General features: G+C 36.8%; 1 protein-coding gene across 1 annotated transcript in view; it reads right to left on the bottom strand.

Annotated features, from left to right (window-relative positions):
* Nucleotides 1-15,265, bottom strand: part of CSRP1 (cysteine and glycine rich protein 1) — a 31,908-nt gene extending 16,643 nt beyond the window's left edge. Inside the window, exon 1 of the mRNA XM_058175463.1 lies at nucleotides 15,109-15,265. The gene's annotated coding sequence lies outside the window, so the exon portion shown is untranslated. The remainder of the gene's footprint in view (nucleotides 1-15,108) is intronic.
* Between the last annotated feature and the right edge of the window lie 4,466 nt (nucleotides 15,266-19,731).

Here is a 19,731-nt window from a genome sequence, read left to right on the forward strand (position 1 = left end):
AGATAAACATATTCAGAGCCATGAAGTATCACAAAGGTGACAACCACCACCTTGAATCATACCTGGAAACCAACTGGCAATCAATATAGCTTCTACAATAGTGGGATCAGCTGAGTAAATGGGAGACATACATTGCTGTCTGGGCATTCATACATTTTTTTATACCAGGTGTAGCTTTTGAATGCTTTTCAAGGGCAGTTCCATGCAGCACATATTACTATGTAGTAATTCAAACAGGAGGTGATTATGGTATGAATGACTGCAAAAAGGGCTTCCTGATCTAGGAATGGCTACAGTTAATGGAGCAGAGGTAATTATGCAAGAGCCCTGTTAACCACAGCTTCTACTGTATCTGCTCCCTGAGCAGAAGCTTCAAGTGCAGAAAGATTCCCAAGTTGTGGATGACTTTTAAGTGGGGGAGTATAACCCTGTTCAGAGCCAAAGATCGTACTACTGCAGAAACATCTGGCCCATGGACCCAAAGCTATACTGATTTGGAGGCATTCAAACCAAAGCTTTTCTTTTCTATCAGACCTTAACAAAGGGGCGGGTTTCAAAACCCATCACTCCTGGTTTGCTTGTGGGTGCACACGCGCGCTCACTTGCACATGCACAGAAGTGTCCGGGTGGGTAGGCAGAGCCTCCTGCTGCAGCTACTGATTCACCGATCCGGGGCGAACTGGTAGCAACTCACCACTGCTTAACAGCCTTCAAGCACTGGGTCAGCACTTATACTCCATCTCCTGTTTGGCAGAGAGATGCTATCTCACCCCATGTTGAACTAAACTCATATAAGGAAGGAACTTATTGTTCATCCTGTACCTTTTAATAGTTGTGTAAGAAGGAAACTTAAACAAAGCCTCACCCATCATTATAGTACCCTACAATAACAAAAGGCAGGTAGAGAAGCTTTTTGAAGAGTGGTGCTAATGTAACCAAGTAGACAAAAAAATAAAAAATAAACATAGGATCTCTAGGCATACATGGCAAGTTTAAAAGGGGGTTGAGTGAGGAAAACACCAGAAACACAAGAAGGAAACGTCTCCTGTAACTTGAAATAACAAATTTTAGCAAAGCCTGCCTTCCTATCTCATAAAAACAAGGCAGATCTGTTGCAAGTTTCTTCTCCAAACAGAATTCCCCTTTAGGCCTGCCTGTGAAGTACCAAAGAGTGTCTGAGGTACAAAGAAGTGAAGTCTGAAGTCCATCCTTATCAAAAGATTTTCCTTTTGATATGGATACCTTAAATTGCATTAAGAGTAAGAAACAAATGTTGTGATATTAGAGGAAAACATAGGTATCTTGTGAATATCGGGACCATCTACTCCCAAACTACTAGATAACTATGGTTTGTCCAAAGAGAAAGATGTGTATAAAATGAAACCTAAAAACAAAACCTGTTGTTTATTTTGCCACAGCTGCCTTTCCTCAACATCCTGCAAACTAGCTGTGTTTTGTGTTCCTCTCAGCCAAATCATTAGATTACCTTGGATTCCTACAGATTGCCTTAAAAGGAAATACAGCCAACAGGCTCCAGTACTTGTTGTTTTTCCCCCGCTAGGGCAGCAGGCCAGGAAAGAGGCTAGCCCTGTCTTTCAACAAGCAGGAGTGTCCCTATAGAACTGTTTCAATGTGCAACCATGACAAGCAATACATATAAAGCAAATCTCTTGTGGGTAGCTTTGGCAGGGAAAGCTCCATGTGATCTTGATAGAAAATGACTAGAGGTCAGAAAGACAGGATCAAGAATAATTTTCAGTAGCTTCTCATGAGAAATGTATTTTTCAATTCTTCTTCTGAATTTGAAACTAATTGAGCTACTTTCTGACAACCTGGAATGCCTCCTAATACTTTCAAGGTTTGATCAAAAGAAGCCTGGATTGTAATAAAACTGTGATGAGTTAATAATTAAGGGAAGATATTTGGTTTTTACACTAGAATTCAAGTTTATTTCATCCACCTGCTATCACCTTCATAAAAAGGAACTGTGATTTTCATGCCACCAAAAAATAGCATGTTACAAATTACAATAGGATTCAAAGGTTTTGGTTATTCCAAAATAAGATTAGAATATATTTTATATTCTAATTTTATTTTAAGTTCTATTTTTCTGTGTGTGTGTGTGTGTATGCTCTCTCTCTCTCTCTGTGTATATATATATTTGTTTTCTGAGGTTTTCGCGGGTGTTTGATGTAGGTCTTTGGTTATTCGGGTTTTCTCCCGCATAAAATTGGAAGTGTCTTGGCGACGTTTCGACACGAAGCCAAACAACAGCAATGCAGCTCACCAGCTCAAATCCCCCTGCAACTCAGACCAATCTGAGCACAACCAAGCCCCCACCCAAACAGGACACACCCCCAGCCAATCAGAGCACAAAAAAACCCCATCCAATCAGAGCACAGTCAAGTTCCCACCCAATCAGTTCAAACCCCCACTAACAGTTAAAAAGGAAGAAACAGCTGCAATCACACATTGCTCCCAGAAGCACGAAGCTGAAGCCTGAAGATGACGAATGAGACTTCGTCGAAACGTCGCCAAGACACTTCCAATTTTATGCGGGAGAAAACCCGAATAACCAAAGACCTACATATATATATATATATACATATACATACATATACATACATACATACATACATACATACATACATACATACATATATATATATATATATATATATATATATATATATATATATATATATATATATATATATATTTATATATTTGTTTTCTGAGGTTTTCACGGGTGTTTGTATATAGGTCTTTGGTTGTTCGGGTTTTCTCCCGTGTAAAATTGGAAGTGTCTTGGCGACATTTCGACGAAGTCTCATTCGTCATCTTCAGGCTTCAGCTTCGTGCTTCTGGGAGCAATGTGTGATCACATATATATATATGAGAGACAGAGAGAGTACACACACATACACATAGAGAAAACTACAGAAAAATAGAAGTTGCCTTGAATGTCAGATCAAATACGTATTTGTTAGAACTAGAATGTTACCGTTAACATCTGAATTAATATAGTATTGCCATGAAATATGAAGAGAATATGAAGCATGAAAGAATGCATGAAATTAAAATACATTCGCAGAAAGCTTTTAAACTGCAAGATTCTATCAGCCTGAACAGAAAATTCACTGGCCAAAATGCATTGGATGTGTCTAATGCCGGTTTGTAATCTTCACATGACTTTGGTTTTATTTCTAATAAGGCCATTGTTAGATAAAAGCCAAAGTTCTGATTAATGCCAATTCAGATTATTTTAATGTAGATAGAAAGATGAAAGCTACCATAATTCAATTTTCCGATAAGCTGCCAGAGAATCAATGGAATCAAATAAAATACTCTGGAGGTTACAGTCTAATTATACTTAGCCTTAGTCTATACTTACAAGTTATTAATTAAAATAAAGGCTCACAGGAAACTGCCTTTGTTCACCTATTTAGCCTACTATGCCTTGTTTGATTCAGTCTCAAACCCATTCCAGTAACACTCTGAGATCCTTTAAAATAGATGGAAATTAGAAAGACTGGATTCTGAACCACTGAATGCAAAATACTGTCTGCACTATCACTTAATTATTTCAGCCTCTCCCAGAAGAAAAATAAAAGTATGGACATGGATAAGCCCTGCTGAGAGAACAGAATTAATATGATCTAGAAAGTGAAGCATTTTCAACAAATATTTCAGAATCAAGAAACTTTTAAGTATGTGTTTCATCCACAGAAGAGGAAGTGTAGATTGTGCCAAGCCAAATGAGTACAAAATGAATACAATGACTCTTTCCTCTGTAGCTTTGGGGTTAGTAAATCTTTAAAAAAAACTACTAAAGAAGCTGAGCCACTTGGATCAGTACTTTTATTTAACAGATTTGATCAGGATTGCTAAGATAAAACTTTAGATTTAACCCAAGCATATTTTTTTGGAATGTAATAAGATTAATGACTCCAATGTTGTTTTAAAAAAATCTGCATCATTTTATTGCCAACAAAATGTAAATAGTTTACCTTAGCCTTGCTCTGGATTTTTTTCCAACTTCCTTGCCTAGTCTACAGTTCTAGTATTCTCTAATGATTTATCATCCAAGTTTTAACAAGGCCCAATTTGCTTACCTTTTGAAATCAGACAAGGTTGTACAAGATAGCTATCAGCTGAAACAGCATAATCCCCATCTCAGAAAGCGATGGACTGAACCCACTCAATCTTTATTTCTGGCGTCATGATAAATAATTTGCTGCTAGTCAAATCTCATTTATACTGAGGGGTTCACTTTAACCAGATTTATCTATTTATAAGAAAATTGATCCAACACTATACCTCTTCAAAAATACAATGAACATGGAAAATATTGGACATAAGTGAAGACTCAGGAATAGGAATACAAAGTGATTATTAATGACTCACATATTAAATAAAAATCAAAATTATTTTCAGCAGAGTGTATACTATATATACATACATACATACATACATACATACATACATACATATATATTTCTGAGGTTTTCGCGGGTGTTTGTATGTAGGTCTTTGGTTATTCGGGTTTTCTCCCGCGTAAAATTGGAAGTGTCTTGGCAACGTTTCGACAAAGTCCCATTCGTCATCTTCAGGCTGGTGTTTTCAGCTTCGTGCTTCTAGAAGCTTGAAGATGACGAACGAGACTTCGTCGAAATGTCACCAAGACACTTCCAATTTTACGCGGGAGAAAACCCGAATAACCAAAGACATATATATATTCATCATGCTATATTATGCCAAGTGCATGAAAGGAATAAACAAAAAACAGTATGCTCAAGCAACTAAGATATGAGGTAAATAAAAGAAAATATGCCTATACTGAATTTATACCATCTTTCTTCACTACCCTTCTCCATATATTCCAATACCTGCAAATCTTCATTGCTTCCATCAGGTTTATCCACATGTCTATCCAGAAGTTCTCTTTAAACCTCATTTCTCTTAGTGAGAATCTCATTAACCCTACTCAACCACTACTTTCCCTATCTTTCTTTTCTTCTCAACTTCATTCACTTATTCCTTACATGTGTTTTGCTATTAGATCCTCATTCATTCTGTTTATAAGATCAAACTACCTTAACATGCTTCAGTTGTACTCTTACAAGAAAATGCAGTGAGGAGTTTTAGATGGAAATGTAGTTGATAATTATGTTAGATATGAAGAAAATACAGGAAAACTAGCCTTAAATTTAGAGATTAAAGAAATACAAGCATTTATCAAATGGTGTATAATTGAAACAATTGCCTTCCTTAAAAAGACTCCTTTTCTTCCTCAATTTTCTTCCTTAGAAAGACACCAACCCTGCTAGCCTTTTTTAGGGCCCTTAATATTTGGTCATGTGCTGGGCCTGAGTATATGAAGATCCGGTCTCTTGGTTGTGTTCACAAAGATAAATTATGATAACTTCTTTAGCTATTGTGTATTTTATTTTTTAAAATTTATTTTGTTATTGCATTTTGTTTTTCATTTTTTTAAGATTGTCCACCACCAAGAATCACTTCCTGAAAAGGTTGGCCACACTAATTGGAGAACTTGATGAGAAATCCATCATAGCATTCTGGGGCACACAACGTGAGATGGGATGAAAAGATTAGTAAAATATCCTGATTAAATGCGTAGTAATCTGTTTGTTTGACTTTGGTTGTCATCAGTTGTATTTCATGAAAAAAGGTCACTGATACAGTTCCATATGGAGCAAATTTAATATATAATTCTCAGCCTTTAATAAAACTGAGAATAGAAGTACAGGAAATATCAGCAAAGCACACAATACTTTCCTAAAACTTGACTAATGGGAATATTTTTTTCTACGCAGTAAAAAAGTGTATCTACATAATAATAACTCTAGCAAGTCAAACCCCAGTGAAATTTTGAACTCATTAATCAAATCAGATGTTTTACTATAAACAGCAATCAGCGTAATCAAACAGAAATACCTTCAGTTTTCTAAATATTTATTCTGAAAGCACAGATGTTTAATAAACGATTTCCTCTGAAATTATTATAAATATGACATTTATACGATCACCCATCTTAAAAATAATTCTGGATGGTTCATAACCCAAAACAGTAAAAACAGCACAAATACAATTATTCTTTTATACACACACTTTGGCACATATATAATCCCAATAATATTATATAATCAAACACTTAACTTATTTATTTGTTAAATTTATTTGCTACCTATATTGTCGTGGGGCTACTCTAGGTGGATTGGTTTTAAACTTTTAAACTATAAAATATCCTTGGTTTTATATATTTTAAATATTAAAAATACTTCCTCTCCTAGTGAGTGAGTTTTCAATTGTAATATTCCTGCCTAATGACTCAGATAACTGAAGCAATTACTCTTCTAATGCCTTCTACAGAATTTAAAGAAAGAAATTGAAGTGCTTCAGGATCATTACAAAGGTAAAATAATTCTTTGGAAAAAAAAGGCAAATATCATTTCTGTCATTTTTCTAGGCAGGTTGATAGAAGTTTAGAGATTAGTTATCTTTTTCAGATAGCAGACCTGAACCAAAATTCAAATATTTTCCCATTTAGGTTCTTTTGTAACTTTTAGGTAAAGCTATTGTTGGAAGAAATGTCCATCTGGGTTCAATTCCAAGTGGGAAGAAAGACACTGGAAACATGGAGACTGGAGACTTGGAAAGATGGTTTAATGGTGGACAGGACCACATGGGTCCTGGGCAAAAAGAGCACATGGGTGAGAGAGGGAGATTTATACCTTCTCTTGGGCCCCGCCTTGGAACTTCCTGTTCCTGTGTAAGAAATGTACTCTGATTGGTTGTCAGACTCCCATGGGTCTGTGCAGGGGTAACTTTGTAAATTGTCGAGTCCCAGGCCTGGTTGAATCTTGCTGGCTGATGATGTAATAAAGGGGCTTTGGCCAATTCCTATTATGGCTTAATGGCTTTGTTCTGGTTTGGATCTTGAGTGAGGGCTAATCCTATCAAGTCCTGAGGGCTATGTCTTTTGTGTTGTAGATAAACTGGCCCAGCCTTTGTCTTGTAGATAGGTTAACACCAAAATATCTGCGGGGTGGTGGGGGCAGAGAGCTGAGGCTCTGAGTTTGTCTTTAGAAACATGCTTCTCCTTTAGGGAAAATATAATATTCTGCCTTTTTAATATGTCCTAGAATATTTCATTTTCCTAGGAGAGGAGTGGGTGCTAATTTCCTACACTATTTTAAACATTTAAGTTTTCATAGTTATCCATAGTGTTAGTACCTATTTCCTATTCAGATTTTTAATCAGTATTTACTAAGTGGGCAAAAAACAAACAAACCCCACCCCATCTCTGTAGGAAGCCAAAGAGTACAAGGAGACTGCAAGGCAAATAGTCCCTGAGGGGTATCAGAACTGGAAGCCAAGGGATTTGTCATACTTGCTCCAGTTGCAATTGGAACCTTCCAAAGGACACTTAAGTTCACACTTCCTTTGCTAATCACCTTTGGAAATTGACTATTAACTGCTTTAAGGAAGTTGGACATCTTAAAACTGACAAGGCTAGAGACACTGGGTGTGTGCCTTCAATCCTCACAAGGTTTTGGCCAAACAGATTAAGGGCTCTATAAAAATTGGAATATTTATTTTGAGTTTAAGGCCGGAAATTAATTCTAAAGAATGCATTATTGTGGGGGAAAGTATTTTCATATTGGAGACATAACAGAAGACATAACAAGATAAGTAACTTATAAGGGCATTCAGAGATATTTTTGAGGAATTGCATCGGGATCTTGAATCATTGATATTGGTCTAGTTGTCTGCTCTTAGGAACAGTCATTTCCCAAATGAAGCAGTTATTAAAAAAGTATTTGCAATTAAATCTGATGACATAAATATTTGTTATTAGACATACAAAAAAAATAGATGAGGTTTTAAAAATTAATAAATAAAATGTCAATTCCAGAGAGTAATTGGAATAATTTCTTCATATTAGATTGACAATAGAGGCTTTTAAAAGTTTCGAAGAAATTTGAGATAAGGATCATTTGGATGGATTAAGGAGTAAGTTTATGCAAAACAGCAAATTTGTTTACGCAATAGAAATGAACAGAGTTGATTTATTTGATCAGGATTAAAATGAGGCATGTTCTTTTTGGACTCATTGACATCTAGACTGGAAAAATATTATGTATTGGATTTATTTACAGTTAACATAGTGTTTTAAGCCTTTACCCACTTCATATATCTTACTCTGATGGCATCTATATTGTCGTAGTATCTAATTGTCTTTGCACTTAAAATAAGAAATCTTTGTGAGCTTGTTCTTTTTAAAGGAGATATCTTTTTTTGCCATGTTAAATTTCAACCTTTTGTTTATATTAGGGTACTGGGACCACTTGATGCCTTCTAAATGTGGATTTGTTTATAACCAATTTCGTGGCATACATGATGTACGAAGACAATAAAGGCTATAATATTATAAGTTAAGAGTTGAAATATGGAATGATGAGCTTTGCATTTTTTAATATTAATTTAGGACTCTCCTTGGACTTTTTGCTGACTCCTGGAGTCAGACGCTAGAAATCAGATTTGCCTGTAGGTCAGATTGAGCTATGATTATATTTGCTAATTAAGAGGAGGTGAAAAGATAATACAATTGTTTACATTTGATGTGACAAGAATAGGAAAGTCGCTTTCTTAGGTTTATTTCTTTTTTTATTTTTTTTGTCTTGCACATTTTTATCCCTTATTTTTTCATTTTGTATTATCTTTTGCTATTGTAATTAAAATCTTTAATACAATTTTTTTTAAAAAATGAAAATTAGTGCATCAAGGACCAAAAATACTTGTGTTTGATAAAGAAAATAGAGCATGCAATTGCAGGATCTACATAAATGTCAAAAAGCTAGAGCAAATAAGACGAATTTGTACATCTTAGTATATTTTTTGCTAAAAATAAAGGAACCGAATGGAGAAATTTTTAAATGTGCAAATGCTGGTAGAAAGACACTGCATAGTCTGTTATGAAAATGAAAGTAATTGCAAGAAGCAAAAATGTTGGTATATAAGAGTACTTCTGCTCACACGGAAAGGGAGAACTGAACATGTCAAGAGAAATGTAAAAGTATAGGTGGTTTTAAAAAAAGGAAAGCTAGAATTAAGACGGATGGGTTTTGAATGAAGGTGGATTTCATACAAAAGTGGAATATTTCTATGAAAGAACTCCAAGCTGAGGTGACGTAGTTCTAAAATGAAGATCCAATTGCAGAATAAATGTATGAAGGAAGAGTAGATGGACAGAGAAAAAAGGAATGACACAGCTATTTGTTATCTCATGCCATTAATATTGTTGGGATATTTTGGTATATTACTTCTTACTGCTTTTCTGTGCTCTACATAAAATTACTTATCTGAAATGGGCATGTATATTTATTTGCAAGATGATTTAGGGAGTTATTATTACAATTGCACTGGAACTTCTATCACTTATTAAGTGAATTGTGCCCAATTTTGCAATCTTTTTTTTGCTTCAGATATTAAACAAACCTGGCTTCTCCTATTGACTTTGCTTATCTGCTAGGAAAATTGCAAATGCTGATCACACAACTCCATGATCCTTCAACCATTGTAAATACATGATGGTTGCCAAGCGCCCAAATTTTGATCTGGTGACTGTAGGGTCATTGCAAGAGAATAAAACTGTTTGACTATACCTACATAAAAATAATAATACCATTTTGCTTTCTTAAGGATCCTATTGGTCCACTTAGTTATCCATTTCAGGGGTCCTTCAGCAAAGCTGGCTGAGGAATTTTGGGAGTTGAAGTCCACAAGTCTTAAAGTTGCTAAGGTTGGGGACCCCGATCCATGTAGCCTGTATAAGTTTTATTTATATTTATGACCTGCCTTTTGTTCAGAAGCGTAAGGTAGTGTACAGAGTGCTCCCTCCGTCTCTTTACCTCTATCACAATGAGATGTAGTTTGGGCTGAGAAAAGTAACTGACCGAAAGTCACCCATTGCCCTTCGATAACTTAGGATGAACGTGAATCTGGATTCCACTTGTACAAGTCAATCGTATTAACTATTGTACCATGGTGAATACTTACCCACTGACTCATTGTATATTCCACTTTTCTATTGTGGGATGCTGAAGGTGGCTTAGAGGCAAGGCAAAATAATACAACATCTCGTGATGAAACAAGTTTGTTATTCTACTAGACCAGGGGTGTCAAACTTGATTTAATTGAAGGCCACATTAGGGTTGTGTTTGACCTTGGGGGCCCAGGATGGGCGTGGCCAGGGTGAGGGTGGCCAGCTTGACGTCACTTATGTTGGGGGCTCCTGTGGCGGCCTGAGTGCTCTGCCAATGAAAACAGGCTCCCAAGCTCCATTTTCAGCTGTGACAGCCTGCTGCAACCCTCTGCCAGTGAAAATGAAGCTCGGGAGGGCCACACATGACCCTCCTGAGCACCATCTTTCCTGGCAGAGGCACCACAGGCCAGTCCTTTGCTGTTTCCAGGTCAGCCCCATGAGCTGGATTTGGCCCACAGGCTTTGACTGTGATACTCCTGTACTAATAACCCATTTTTTAGACTAACAGGCAGCCACTAAGCTAAAAGCAAGCCAGGAGGAAACAGTTGAGTTAGACAGAGTACAAATTGGGGAAACAAAAATGATCAGAATGAGATTATGTAAAAATCGGTAGCCTTGTGACAATCATTCGGTTTAAGCACTCAGAAAGAGTTCTTTGTTGTACTTCTAAAGATAAACGATCCGCAGCCTATCCATCTTTTTCTTTTTCATCTTTTAGAAAAAACATTTCTAAAATATCCTTCCTGTAAAAAATATCCTTCCTGTAAAAGACTACTTCAGCTTCAATCGCAACAATACAAGAGCAAACAATAGATTTAAACTTAATGTCAACCGTTTCAAACTTGATTGCAGAAAATATGACTTTTGTAACAGAGTTGTTAACGCTTGGAACTCATTACCTGACTCCATAGTCTCTACTCAAAATCCCAAAATCTTCAACCAAAAACTGTCTACTATTGACCTCACCCCATTCCTAAGAGGACTATAAGGGGCGTGCATAAAAGCACAAAAGTGCCTACCGTTCCTGTCCTATTGTTCTCTTCATTATAGTATTATATGCATACTTTTACTTATACTTTTACTTATATATACTTTTTCTCTCATGATGAATTATTGATTATGTTGATGATTGTATATACTGTTGTGACAAAATAAAAAAAAAAGTTTTGTTTATAATCAAGTTGTTTTCTGAGAACATGAGAACTAGTAGCCGTACTAGCAATACTAGAGAAGTATGAATAAGAAAGAAGACAACCTCAGTACAAGAAATTTAATATTGGGGAGTTCAGTACTTATTCGGAGAAAGCCAAGGAAATCTCTGGTTTCAGAGAGTAGATTAGACTAAAAGAAGAAAGGAAGCAACAGGGGGGAAAACCCTCCACATTATTACTAAGAAAAGTGCATGGGTGTGGTTCATATAATCACTAGGGATTGTTTGACTCATGGTATATTAGATTGAAGATTAGAAACATGCTAACTGACATATAAGGGAAGTCTGAGTCTGGACTAAATAAGCCATGTTAATAAAAGCCAATTACTTTGGAATCCAGTTCTGTTTCTTAAGACTTCAGACACATTTATATAGGTTTTTTTTTTAAAAAAGCAATACAAAAATGCTTTGCCACTGCCTTATTCTAAGTTATATTCCAGTTTTGAGTCTAACCTATAGCCTTGCAATTCCTTGATATATCCCATCCAAGTATCATATGAAAACTCAGAAAATTAAACAGATGTTGCCATATGTTGAGGCTGATTATTAGTACTTCTCATTTAAGAAGCATCTAAATTTGTTTTTTCACATTTCTATTCTGGTCTCCTTCACAAAAAGACATCTAATTAATATTTTCATGGTACAGATGAAAAACTGATATTGAAAGGATACTATAACACGAAATGAAATGTTTGATTTTGGCTTAATTTCTTGTGTGAATATAATCATTGTGCATTGAAACCATAGTTTACAGCTTAGTCTACTGTGAAACTAGCCAATTCAACAAAACTCAAATAAGTATAGGAGAGCACATGTCAATCCTGTCAGAGATTTGCCATCTAATTTCAGGTAGCCTCAGACAAAATTGTGCAGAGACACAGCTATCATTCAAATATTAAAAAAGAAAAGAAATCCATGTAACACAACCAGAAGCAGAACTGTTTTCTTTGGTTGTTATGTCAACATGTTAAAGTTCATAGTCAGTTGCTCTTAGCAAACATCAAAGCTTACTCTATTGCGGAAGAAACAAGTCACTGATCAGACTATTGAGTAACAGAATTCTTTACCATAAATGGACATCCTTTAGCATTATAGATGAGTCAAATTCTTAAGAAGTACTGCACTTCTTAAGAATTTAAGAATCACAAATAATTCCCTCAACACTGTCAAACTATTTACTAAATCTGCACTACTATTAATCTTCTCATAGTTCCCATCACCAATCTCTTTCCACTTATGACTGTATGACTGTAACTTTGTTGCTGGCAATCCTTATGATTTATATTGATATATTGACCATCAATTGTGTTGTAAATGTTGTACCTTAATGAATGTATCTTTTCTTTTATGTACACTGAGAGCATATGAACCAAGACAAATTCCTTGTGTGTCCAATCACACTTGGCCAATAAAAAATTCTATTCTATTCTATTCTATTCTATGCACTAGACCAAGTAAATTGACACTGTTACTATATAGCAGTATTGCAATTAGGACCTTTCCCGACAGGCATAATAGCAATAGCAATAGCACTTAGATTTATATACCGCTTCACAGACTTTAGGCAGTTTACAGAGTCAGCATATTGCTCCCTACAATCTGGGTCCCCATTTTACCTACCTCAGAAGGATGGAAGGCTGAGTCAACTGTGAGCTGGTCAAGATCGAACTGCTTGGCAGTCAGCAGAGTTAGCCTGCAATGCTGATAGTCCCTTTTATAGCTTATTCAATGAATTATGGTTAAAACAAGCCATGGTTTATCAAAATGTGTGAACACACTGACAAAATTTATATAGCAGGCTAAATTATATTGTTGCTTGATTAGCTATTGTGACTTGTAAGCCAAGCTTAGTACAATATACAAAACTGGATATTAGCACTTAGTCTCATTTCTGTATAAAAATGTTAGTCTCATGATTCCCCCAGTTCCTAATATTCTCTTCTTTCTCACATAAAATTATAGTTCTATTTCAGTGAAAGGAGTTTTTATCATATCTTTAATGAGATATGGACTCAACCCAAAAGGTACATTCACCTTGAAAGTCAGAGAAACGAGACACAATCACAGACTGAATATCCTCAGTGCTTCAGCCAGCATTCAGTAGGTGTGCAGCATATTCTGCAATTCTGAACGGATGATGCTAAGGCTGTCTGTCAGCTCAAATCAAGTTGTCAGTCAGACTGACAATTTATAATTAAAGTACTAAAAATAATAACCTTAAGGCATTTTGTTAAAGAATGGAAGACATTTTTATGCAGATCCAGGATTTTACCAAAAGCCCTAAAGATGAGCACCTGAGGCCATTAAAATTTTATTTAATTGTTTTATAACTTAAAAATTAATGTAGCAAGGAAAAGCATGTAAAGGCCATTTTTTTTCATGACAGTGTGAAAATCTCATCTAGAATAGTGTATTTGAATATAAATAAATTCTCAAATAAAAGAAGTTTGGCCTTGGAATATTTGGACTATAGGGCAGATGACTGGTTATTTTTCTCCTTTGATAGAATAATCTTCTCAATAATCTTTTTTTATTTGTAAAACTCTGCATTAAACATAGCTCAGCAAGAAAAAGTTCAGCAAGAAAAAGTGACCAATTAGTCATGGTTTATCGATGAAGCCATGGTAGCCTAGCTCACACAGATTAAGCAAACTACAGTTTACAACTACAATAAAATCTCACAATACAGGTTAGCCAAATACAAACTATGTTGTCTCTTACAACTCAATCAACGATTTTAGAACATACTCTAGTGCAGGGGTCTCCAATCTTGGCACAACCCTGGCTTGGGAATTCTGGGAGTTGATGTTCGCCAGGCTTAAAGTTGCCAAGGTTGGAGACCCTTGCTCTAGTGCCCTTCCCCAACCTGACATCCTCCAACTGTGTTGGGAGTGCAATTCCCATAAATTTCAAGCACCAGGAAATGAAGTGAAGTGCACAGACTGATCAACCCAAGAATGGAGTGCTTGTAACATTCTTCTCATTCAAGAATGCTAGTAACAAGCAGCCTTCCCAACTTTCTCGAGTTATCTCTATATATCAAGGAGGACACCAGGAATGAACTTCAGAGGTGAAATCCAGCAGGTTCTGGAGAACTAGTAGCGGAAATTTTGAGTAGTTTGGAGAACCAGCGAATGCCACCTCTGTCTGGCCCCAGAGTGGGGTGGGAATGGAGATTTTGCAATATCCTTCCCTTTGCCATGCCCACCAAGCCACACCAAACCAAGCCCACAGAACCGGTAGTAAAAAAATGCGAATTTTTTTCACCACTGATGAACTTGTATTCTTTGTTCAATAGAGGCATGACATCGAACAGTGGTAATACAAAGGCAAACAATATAGGAAACGCACCCTACACTATTACTTCACTGGACTGCGAAATGTTGCCACTATCTGGAGTCATATGCTGAGGCAGGGGACAGGAAATACTGTAACTAGAATAAGTTTGCGGTTCTGGCACCCTCTATATTAAGATAAGAGTCACCGGGTTCACCGGGCCTTTGCTGCAGAGGGTCAATTTTAAAAAAATAAAACAAAGCAGTGCGTCTGATCAGGCACACAGCAAAATAGCAAAATATTCTTTTCATGGGGTGGGGAAGCAAAAATCTAACGGTAACTTAACTCCCCCTTTTAAAAAAAAAAAAAAAACTTACTGGGCGGGTAAACTTTTCGCGCAAGTGGCCTGGCGCTTTCAAATGGGGATTTCCTAAATCGGGCAAAGGGAGCAAAAGGAGATTGGCGGCGCTCCTTTTACACGGATCGCTCGCAGCTGAGACTGATCCCGGAGGAGGGGACCGTTTAATAGAGCTGGCAAAAGGACGACCCTTACCTGGCTAAGCTGGCGTTGGTCGCTCCGACGTCCTGTTTCTGGGCACCCGAGCTGGCGTGGCACAGAAATCTGCAGAGGGTTGTTTTGTTCTCTCTGGGAGAAGGCGGGTCTCCGAGCAGCGCCCACAGCCAGCCCGAAGAGGCTCGAAAGGGAGGGCCGGGTTGGGTTGGGGTTGACCCTTTTTTTTTTTTTTGCACTCAACACCACAAGCGGGCTGATGTCATCACAAGGGCCTCCGGTGTTTCCTGAAGCTACAATCGAAGCCGGCTGGCGAGCAACGAGGCGGGGCTTGCTGTCTCTTCAAGAGCCGGCCAATATGGATCTTCGGAACGCACCTCTTTACCTAAAAAGACTTTCCAGTGGTAGCTGCGCTTGTCGGAGAAGCTGAAAAGGGGTGGGGAAGCTGTGGCTTTCTTGAGTTGCTATTTCAAATTAATATAGCTGATGCATATTCTTTACTTATATATATATATATATATTTTCTTCATGATTTTTTTTTTTACTTATGACAATGTTTGTGTATACTGTTGTGACAAAATTAAATAAATAAATAAAAAAAACTACAACTCCCTGTTGCTCGGGGTAGCACAGTAACTAGGTAGGCTAGTCTAGTGAAGAGAAGGACCAGGGGAGACATGATAGCAGTGTTCCAATATTTGAGGACCTGCCACAGAGAGGAGGGGGTCAAGCTGTTTTCCAAAGCTCCCGAAGGCCAGGCAAGAAATAATGGATGGAAACTGATCAAGGAGAGATTCAACCTAGAAATAAGGAGAAAATTTTCTGACAGTGAGAACCTGTGGGAGAAGTTGTGGGAGCTTCATCACTGGAGGCTTTCAAGAAGAGATTGGACTGTCATTTGTCAGAAATGGTGTAGTAAGGTCTCCTGCTTGGGCGGGGTTGGACTAGATGACCTACAAGGTCCCTTCCAACTCTGTTAATACATCTGGAAAGCCCCAAATCCCCCCAACACAGTTTTTAAACAACATGGAGACCTTGGTGCTTTTGAAGACTGTTTTAGGAACTTGGCAACTTTTTAAGATGTTTGGACTTCAACTCCCAGAATTCTCCATCAGCTTTCATTAATGGGTTGTGTAAGTTGTTGGAACTGAAATACAACATTTACAGTGATTTTCAACAGATGCTTCACAACCAAAGTGTAGGCATCTTCAGCAATCATATTTCTGTAATAAATACAAAATGAGGGATTGGAAATCTAGTTTATTTCATTGCATCTTTCTATATTTCATCATTTTAATTTTTTAGTTATCCCCTATTGCTGAAAATATAGTGAAATGTTATCTTTATAACCAACTGTATACAGTGAATTACATCTTCATTTATGGATTTTAGACACCTTAATGATTGTGTTGTGTTTACTATTGCTGTTTTTTTAAAGGAAGCATAAAGAATTGATTTATGCGTTTAAGATGTTATTAGTTGATAAAGTAACATTTTCCTCCCACAGAGTAACAGTTATAAAACACAGTCATTCTAAGTTTGAATAAGAGCCCAGGATGCAGATGCCTCCTGCTGTTAAATTGCAGTACTACACTCAGTTCTTGGACATTTAAGTACACAAAAAAATCATTCCTTCTAAAATCGGAAACAGAAGTACTGTGTAATTATAGAGGAAACATCCAGATCAGATTTTAAACCTAAAACCAATGATTTTGAAGCAATTTCAAAACCAATTATTTTGAGGCAACCCCAAGGAATGGTGTTGCATAGAATTAGAATAAATGAGTTATTGGCAGTGGTAAAGTAGGTTGATAAAAAATAGCAGATGGCAAAATAAGTAAAATCCAGAGTACTGGCTGAGGCAAAATGCAAGAGTTTTTCTTCTTCTTAACATTGTTGAAAGTCTCCATTCCTCAAATGGTACTCCTCAGCTTTAAGCATTGCTTCCTGACAATGACTTCTAGTTACAGTTCTGTATTTTCATGTGTGAGGTTGCATGTGGTGATAGAGAAAATCTTTTAATACTTTTGCTAGAAAGATCTGAATGCCTGATCTCTATTGATTTATAGTGAATTTATTATGAATTATAATCTAGAATTATAAGACAAACTTTCTTCCTGCTTCATATTTACAATAATTGTTGTAAAAAAACAGGGGATCAAAAAATACATTAAGGGATGTCCATTTTTAGTTAAAGATATCAAACAGGGCAATGAATAAAAATGCAGTCTGGTTTAGTTGGTCTAAATGTGCAAGGATTCAAAATGGAAAAAGATGGAGTAGACTAGGGGTGTCCAAACTTGGCAACTTTAAGACCTGCGGACATTCTGGATGGCGAATTCTGAGAGTTGAAGTCCATGAATCTTCAAGTTGTCAAAGTTGGGCCTCCTGGAGTAGATTATCCTCAGTGATCCTGTGACTACACAACACAACCTTAATGTTGATTAGAAAATCTGAAGGGAAGAGCTGTGAATTTTGAGTGTGCCTTGATTATGATCCATAAATAGAGAATTGTTTTTTAAAATCTGTAATTAAACCAAATCAGTTCAGAAAAGTAAGGAGACTAAGGCTGGTGCACACAGGGCTATAGGGATAAATCCACTATGTATATGTTGTTCTTTACTTTGAACTTTAGCAGACATTACATTGCCCAAGAAGCTGAATGCAAAAAACATTGAGCTGCCACAGAAGCATCTATCTAGCAAGTAAACTCCTCTACCAAAAAAGAAAAAAAAAGAAAAAGAAAAAAAGAAAAAAAAATCCAACGTCCAATTCATGAAACGAGTTAAGGTTATTCATTTCCCTGACGGCTTTTCTTATGGCTCTTCTGGAGACTTGGAATGACTACGATGTCTGTGGCTATGATGATGGCCTGGAGAATTTATGATTTATAATTTTGATGATTTAAAAAAATAGATAATAGAAAAAAAGTTTATTTCTGTAACCATAGAATAAGAGGTAATTTTGTATTTGTACTTATAATTGCTATAAAAAAATAGGAAGGTACTTTTTTTCTTTCTGAACTACTAGATTTTTATTTGTTCTCTTTCCTTTTCACTTTACATTAGTTCTTGTTAATTTTTAATCAAAATTCTTTAAAAAATTATTAAAAAGGAATATGGAGAATATATCATGTCCCAAGAGGGCCAAAGAATATCCAAAATTTAAATGTGTTCAGGAATACAAAGAAAGAAAACATATTTTCTGTCTACCAGAGAATCCCAGAGAGATGATCGCAGGCAGACCCCTTCAAAGCTACCAAACATGCAGGACTCTCCCAGTTAAACCAAAATTGAATTTTCATTCCATGGGCATTTTGATTATAGAGCAGTGGTTCCCAACTTGGGGCCCATGCCCCGCAGGGGGGCAATTTGATTTTTAATGGGGGCAATTTGAACCTTGTTTAAACCAAGTCAATGGCCTTTTAGGCTTCCTCCATGTGAGTAGAGTTCACTTTTTGAGTGAAGTAAGAATTATATGTCACAGGGGGAGCATCAGGATTTTAGAGATGCTTAGGTGGGGCATGGCCAAAAAGAGATTGGGAACCACTGCTATAGTGTCTCCAAACTATAATTCAAAACACCTACTTTTAATGATCTCAATTCTTTGGATTTTTTCCAAGGACAAGAAGGACAAGTCTATTTTATTTTGAAATGCTTTGCCCTCTTGCCAAGAATGAGACCATCAAAGCTAAGGAGTCTTTTTTCATACCATAAGATCATCTCAAAGTTAAGGTGTACCTATTTCTCAAGGTTTATTAGATGGAAGATGAGAAAAAATAATCTTATTCTTCATCCCTCACTTATTTCCTGTCTTCAAATGTCTGTTAATTTTGCCTCATTTTTCTCCAAGCATCCATCACAATTTCCCTCAAGATCTTTGTCACTCCAGAGTAGCAGCCTCCCTGAGACATGTCGCTTTTCATTCTTCAACTTCTTTCTGGTTCACGTTCTATAGAAGCTTTTCCCTCATCTTGGTCACCTCCTTTTTCCTTCTATTTAGAATGCAGCCAAGTGGAAGAGTACACTTGTACTAGGGAAGATGCCAAGGTCTCCAGCCCTTCCACTTTAATATATAATATAATTCAGACAGTCTACTTGAGCAGGAAGCTGCTGTTGAACCAATGGCTTTTTCAGAGGTAGTAATGAGGGCTATGGCTGACGATGAGCCCCAGTATCCAGGACTGTGTTTTTAATTTTTTTCCCCTCTACCAAGTGTGTGTGTTTACTGATACACAGTCCTATATGTCTCCTCATGGAGATCTTTAAAATATTCAGGTTTTGGTGTGGAGAGGTTTTCTTTTTGTGTTTCTCTTCTCTTGCAGATTTACCAGAGATGCTGTCCATTTAAAATGAGGCTGAACAACAAAATCCTGAGTAGACTAGATGCTTGGGCAGAGATGGAGGCAGCTGTAGAAGTCACTACTGTAGTTGGAAGAAGATTTTCAGTTGAAGATCCCTGAGGTGTGAATGAGTCTAGACCAGTGTTTCTCTACAATGACAACTTGAAGATGTGTGGACTTCAACTCTCAGAAATGGTGGCCTGAGATTAGCTGGCAGAGAAACAAGCCAAGTGGGCTCTGCTGAAGAAACTTTTTTGGTCTTGAGTCAGGTGAGATCTACAGAAGGTAGCCCAAATATAGACTTTTCAAGAGGAGGCTTTAAG

The sequence above is a fragment of the Ahaetulla prasina genome, chromosome 3 (assembly GCF_028640845.1).
Source record: "Ahaetulla prasina isolate Xishuangbanna chromosome 3, ASM2864084v1, whole genome shotgun sequence".
Taxonomy (NCBI): Eukaryota; Metazoa; Chordata; class Lepidosauria; order Squamata; family Colubridae; genus Ahaetulla; species Ahaetulla prasina.